The following is a 6,145-nucleotide window of genomic DNA, read 5'->3' as shown; positions in this document are numbered from 1 at the left end:
GCCTCCCAGCACGGAACTTTCCAGACACCGGCCGGGGTGGGTGGGTGTGTGTGATGAGGAGGCTCTGAGGTTGGCTTCGGGGTCAGGCTCGGGTGGCCGCTGCCTTCTCCACCCTCTGAGCCTCAGTGTCCTCATCTGTAAAATGGGGACAAACACCCGTGTGCCTCGGGGTTCTGAGGACTGCGTGAGCGAAAGCGCCTGGCACGGTGCTGGTGACGCTCAATAAACGTGAGTGTTTTGCTCTTTCTTAGGTTATTTCAGCGACAAATATGTATCGGCTCCCCACTCGCAGGCCTGCTGGAGTTTGGAGACAAAACCTGGGGTGGGAGCTGGAGGGGGGGCAGCCCCCGGGGGCGCCGGGTCCAGGTCTGCCTGCCCCCAGTCTCACAGGGCCTGCTCAGGCGCGGGCCGCCCTCTCCCTCCCCCGAAGCGTGGCCAGCGGGGCCCCCGGGTTTGCCCGAGCCCTGGGCCATCTGCGCTCCTCCTTGCCCGCTGCCTGTCAGGTGTGCACGCTGCCCACGGGAGTGCGTCTGCCCCGGGGGAGGGATCAATGTGGAGAAGCAAAGGGCCCTTGAGGAGCCTCAAGGGCCCTAAGCCCCCAGGAGCCCAGAGATCCACTGATGGGTGAGGGTGGGGACCAAAGGTGCACGTCTCAGGACAGGGGCATCCCTGAAGCCTTGGAAGTCTCCCTGGAGGGGGCAGACCATGAGCCCGTGAGGAGGGTGTCCCCGGCAGGGGGTCAGTGAGAAAACACAGGGGACCTGAGGAGGAAGCCACAGGAGCAGGTGGTGGCCAGCCTGGCCTCTCCAGAGCCTGGGCTCCAGGCCCGGCTCTGCTCAGTGTAGCCGAGACCAAGTCATATTTCCTCTCGGAGCCTCAGTTCCCCCCTCTGTAAAGTGGTGTCAGAATCACCAGCCTGCAGGCTTGCTGTGAGGGTCCAAGAAGGTCAAGTGTGTGGTGGGTGTCAGCACCCTGGGAGCTCCAGTCTGGGGAGGGGGACTGGGCAGATTGGGAGGGGCTCTGGGGCTTGCTGGGGCTGGTGGCAAACATTTATTTCAGTGTGTCTAACTCACCCCCGGGCCCTTGGGAATCTTGGGGTCCACAGGCAGGGCATCCCAAGCAGAGGGAAGGGCAGTGCAAAGGCCCTGAGGTGGGACTCATCCTGAGGGCCGACCCCTTTTCTGTCCTTCGTCCTCGTCCCCTGCAGTCAGCACGAAGCCTGGCCTGCAGTGGGTGTTGAGTGGATGCTGTGCCCCCGAGCTGGGCTGGAGAGGCCAGGGCCAAGCGCGTGGGTGGGTGGCGAGCACGGGATCCCGGGTGTCCCTCACACCAGGGAGGTGAAGAATGGCTTCTTTGGTGGAGGGAAAGATAACTGCACCCCGTGCTCAGCCCTGGCAGAAGTGGAGGCCCGCACGGGGGGCTGCTCCAGCCTGAGCAGAGGGGAGGCTGACTGTGCATCCACTCAGAGCCGGGGCAGGCAGTGGACACTCCTGCCTCGCCCCTCACGCCCCCAGGTGGCTTCGCCTGCTCTGAGTGGGGAGCTCTGTGACCTGTGAAGCCCGCCCTGGGGTCACTTCCTCTGTGAAGCCTTCCCAGGTTACAGCTGCCTCCCGCCGCCCCCTGTGCTGGGCCCCTCTTCCCCCCGCACCCCTCGCCCCACTCCTTCAGGGCTCCGAGTGTAACAGGCGCCCTGAGCCCCGTCCCCTCCTGACGCTGCCTCCCAGCGTGCGTGCTCAGTGCAGTGCAAACTTCCCGGGCTCGCGGGGCCTTGCTCCCGGCTGCATCCCTGGCCCCTGAGTGCGGGAGGCATTCTGTGAATAACTGCAGGTAAGACCTGCCCGCAGGATGTGGGCTTTGGGATCAGACGGCCGTGGACTTCAACCCCGTCACCCCCTTTCGCTATTGTGTGGTCACAGCCAGTGCTGAGCTGCCCTGTGCCTCAGTGTCCCCTACTGTAAACGAGAACTCACAGTACCCAGCTTGTGGGGATTCATGAGGTTGGGTGCGATAGCTCTCGGCAGGATGTGTACGCAGTAGGCGTTCAGGAGCCAGCAGTGGGAGTATCAGTATTAGCGATAATATTAGCATCAGCGTCAGCCCAGCCACTGGCGCAGGAGTTGAGCCAGTTCAGGCCAGAGGGCGCGGTTGGGTTCATCCTCAGACCTGGTCTGGCGAGGCCCCCTCTGGCCAGCTCTGGCTCACTCTCACGGCAGAAGCCCCCAGTGAGCTACTCCCACTTGACAAGCCTCAGGGAAGGCCTCTGACTGGCTGGCTTGTGTCACATGCCCGCCCCAGACCAGGGGTCCCTGGCCAGGCACAGCTGCCACTATGCAGCTGGAGGGGAGAGTGACGGGACCCCCACAGTACTGTCATGAGGGTGTGTCCCCCCAGGTCCAGCCTGAACAGCCCCTTGGCAGGCATTTGTCAGATGGATTGACCACGTGCGAATGAACCCAGACACAGGCCGGGAGGGGAGGCTGTGCTCGTCTGGGGCGTAGCGGGGCCTGGCCTTCCCAGGTGCCTCTCGCCCGCCTCTCCTGCCCCCACCTTGCATCCAGCCCCAGATCCTGGGGTCCAGACATCCTGCTTTCCAGCCCAGCCCGAAGCGGACGTTTTTCTGCCTTCCTTGATGTGGAGTGTGTACTGAGTGAGAATTCCATCACGTGGTTTGCGGACTGCTCTCCCCACTGTGATATGTCAATGTGACCACTCCTTTGTTTAATGAGCATCAGTCACACACGTACTCAGCTGGCTTTGGCGTGGCTGCTGGGGTGTGGCCAGGGGACGACCTCCCTGTCCACCGAACTGCCCGGCCCCTCCCCTGTGCTGAGTCCACACCCCGGCTACCTGCAGCCCTGTGGGATTCGGGGCCAGGACACCATGGGTCCCAGACCCATCACCTGCTTGCATGGGGCCTTTGTGGGCTGGTACCCTTTCGACTTCTCTTGGGGCAAACACCAGCCAAATCTCTGTCCTTGGAGGCCGTTTCTTTACCACACTGGTCGCCTTGAGCCAGCCGAAGCTCTGACCCTCCTGGGACAGCCCCAGACATCACTGCAGCCACTTCTTAGCACCCCTCCCCTGTGGATTTGATTTCTTAACTACGTGCCCTGCAAGCCCTACCCCTTCTTAGGTTATTTTACTGGGAAGAATGGCAGGTGCTCTCCGTACCCTGATCCTCTGCAAGGCGTCTAGGAGTTCACCATTTGCAATTTTAAAATAAGAGAGCTAAATTTAGAAAGTATGGAGCAGGAAAGAAAAAGGAGTGTGGGCTGCCCCTCCACCCACCTTCCTGGGGCTGAGTGCCTACCTTCACCTCACCCATGAATCTGAAATACAGATCTGAAGCCGTCGTGGGAGAAGAACGCTTTCATGTTGAGATGCCAGCGTGGCTGTGTCTGTTGCTGAGTGAGGCTGATGCTCGCAGCCCCCGTGAGGTGGCTGTGAGCCCCACCGTCCCGGTGGGCAGAGGGACAGGCCCGGGAAGCCTGCGCTCCTCCCCTCCCTCGGGACCCATCTCTGGCCCAGCCTGGGGCTCTCCATGCAGTGGGACAGCCACCAGTCTCGAGGGCCCCTGGGAATCTCACGAGTCAGAGTCCTCAGGCTCCAGAAGGGGAAACTGGCCCAGAGGGCCCAGGACTTGCCCAAGGTCACACAGCCCTGCACTGCCTGCTGTGGGTTGAGAAGAAACATGGACAGAAGGGTCGGTGGACGGTGGGTGCACAGCCAGGGTCCTGTTGGGAGTGAGGCAGGACTGGAGTGGAGCGAGGAGGTGCTTGGTGAAGGAGGGAAGGAGGGAAGCCCATCCCGGCTGTGGCTGGCTTCAGAGGCCATGGCAGGACAGCTCTGTGAGGCCTGTTGGCCACCTGCAGGGACGAGCAGTCAGACTCTGAAGTGACCGTGTAGGGGCCCGCCCTTCTGGGCCCAGACTGCAAAGTCCTCGGGGTTCCCAGCCCTGCTGTCCAGTCTCACAGCCCATGTGGTGCTGGCGAGGCTCAGGGCCCCTCTGGGAGCGTCTCTGAGCGAGAGCCTGCTGGGTGCCAGGGGCCATGTGTTTTCCCCTCCACCCACTCATTTGCCCCCCCCAGTTCGGTGAGGGTTGCTTCCCCACCTGCCCACAGGGAAACCGGGCCCCACACAGGGGAGCTGACTCCGGAGCCTCTCCACAGCCCTTCCCCCGCCAGCAGGCTGCTTCCTGGGGCGCATCTGCTCCTGGGGGTGGGCAGCCGGGCCTGCAGTGGCAGGTCAGGTGCAGGCACCCTGGAGCTACACGAAGCTGGGTGGGCCGGAGAACTTCAGGCGTGCACCTGGGCCGAGGTGGTCCCCTCCCAGTGGGAAGTGCCCCGCCCCTGGAAGAAGCAGACATAAAGCCCCCTGGAGGAGGGGCCCTCCATCCTAGGCCTTGCAGAACGTCCGCAAGTACTTTCTCAAGGGCATCAAGGAGCATGCTCAAAGACAACCAGGCACACAAAGAAACAAGGCGACATGGGCAGGAACCAAGATAAACAGGTCTACACAGACCCCACCTGATGGACGTGTCAGGCCCAGACAGTGAGCCAGCTGTGCCTGCTCTGTTTAAGGAAACAAAAGACAAGCTTGGAAATATCTCCAGGGGATAGGAAACTGTTAGAAAGTGGCATAGTGGGTTTGTAGAATAACCAGACAGAACTTCTAGAAATGGAAAACATTAATAACTAAAACTAAAAACTTGGTGGCTGTGTTTGGCAGCCGAATGGACGCAGCAGAAGAGAATTCGTGACCTGGAAGGATGCAGGTTGAGCACGGTGACACCAAGGTGTGGGTCTTGAGGCAGGGACACAGAGGTTCTGATGGCAGTCCCAGGAGGAGGGAAGGGTGGAGAAATAGTTTAAGAAGTAGCTGAGGATTTTCCTCAACTACTGAGATACACCAATCCACAGATACAAGACTCCCTGTGAATTCCCAACAAGGAGAAATCCACAGCGAGACACACCTCAGGGAAATTGCAGAAAACCAAAGGAAAGATCTCCCACAGCTGGAGAGAAAAAGACAGATTAGCACTAAAGGAACAACTCCTGGGAAGGGGTGGGGGGGGACTGATGGCGAGTCCCACCCCAGCAGGAAGCCAGGGGACATCTGTGTGCACTGACATCCTCCCCAGTGAGAATATCCTTCAGAAATGGGGCAAAGACATCTTCAGAGCAAAAAAAAAAAAAAAAACCCAGAAGAGTGTCACCAGCAGAGCCGAACTAAAGGACATCCTAAGGAAGCTTGAGGCAGAAGCAAAGTCTATAAGGAACATTGTATGAAATGGCAATAACAACGGTTAGTGGGTTGAGACGATGGAAGAATTCAAACACTGGACGACACGTTGCCAGGGCGGGGGAGGAGTGTTATCATCAGGCTGCCCTGGCCTCAGAGAGGGGAGGACGGGGGGAGACACCCAGGGCCACACGTCCTGAGATCAAAAGGCAGGGGGGAGGAGAAACTACCCAAACCCGAATTCTTTCCACCGACGTCTTTTATTAATGAATGCAAAATACAGTACTGAGACGGGGCATGCATCACAGACGACAGGAAAGCAAGCTACAGAAACCGGGGTCGGAGGGCCTCATTACGTCTGAGGTAGAGCGAGGTGGTGCTGGGGAGCGGGACACTGGGGGACGAGCACCGGCCCCACTTGGGACTACGGACCACGGGGGAGCTGGGGGGTGGTCGGTCGTCGGCCACACGGCAAGAACAGCTGAAAACGTTACACGTCCCTCCACCCGTTCCAGTCCCCCTCTTTGTGGACAGAGCGTCAGGGTTCCCTTGTCACTGGCTGGTGGGGGGTCTCCGCAGGACACCATCCTTCCCTCTGAGGGGCAGGCCCCACTCACCCTCACCCGAAAATCAAGGAGCGTCGCGTCGAAAACGCCTAGGCCGCCATCCAGGGAGCTGGAGGCTGAGTGCGTTAAGAAAGACCCTTTTGCTCTATAAAAATAGTTGCACTTTATAAAAGGGGGGATGCTCATCTCCGGTGGGGAAGGAGGTTGCTGTGTGAGAAACGGTCCACCGTGGCGGTGCGGGGGCGGACGAGACACGTGGGTGGGGTGCCCCCCCTCCCCCCCGCCCCAGGCTCAACGGGGTCCTCGTTTGCGGGGCCGGGAGGATGGGTATCAGGGAG

This window comes from Phocoena phocoena, chromosome 2 (genome assembly GCF_963924675.1).
Source record: "Phocoena phocoena chromosome 2, mPhoPho1.1, whole genome shotgun sequence".
Taxonomy (NCBI): domain Eukaryota; kingdom Metazoa; phylum Chordata; class Mammalia; order Artiodactyla; family Phocoenidae; genus Phocoena; species Phocoena phocoena.
The sequence above is the reverse complement of the archived record's forward strand: the minus strand, read 5'-3'. Positions refer to the sequence as shown.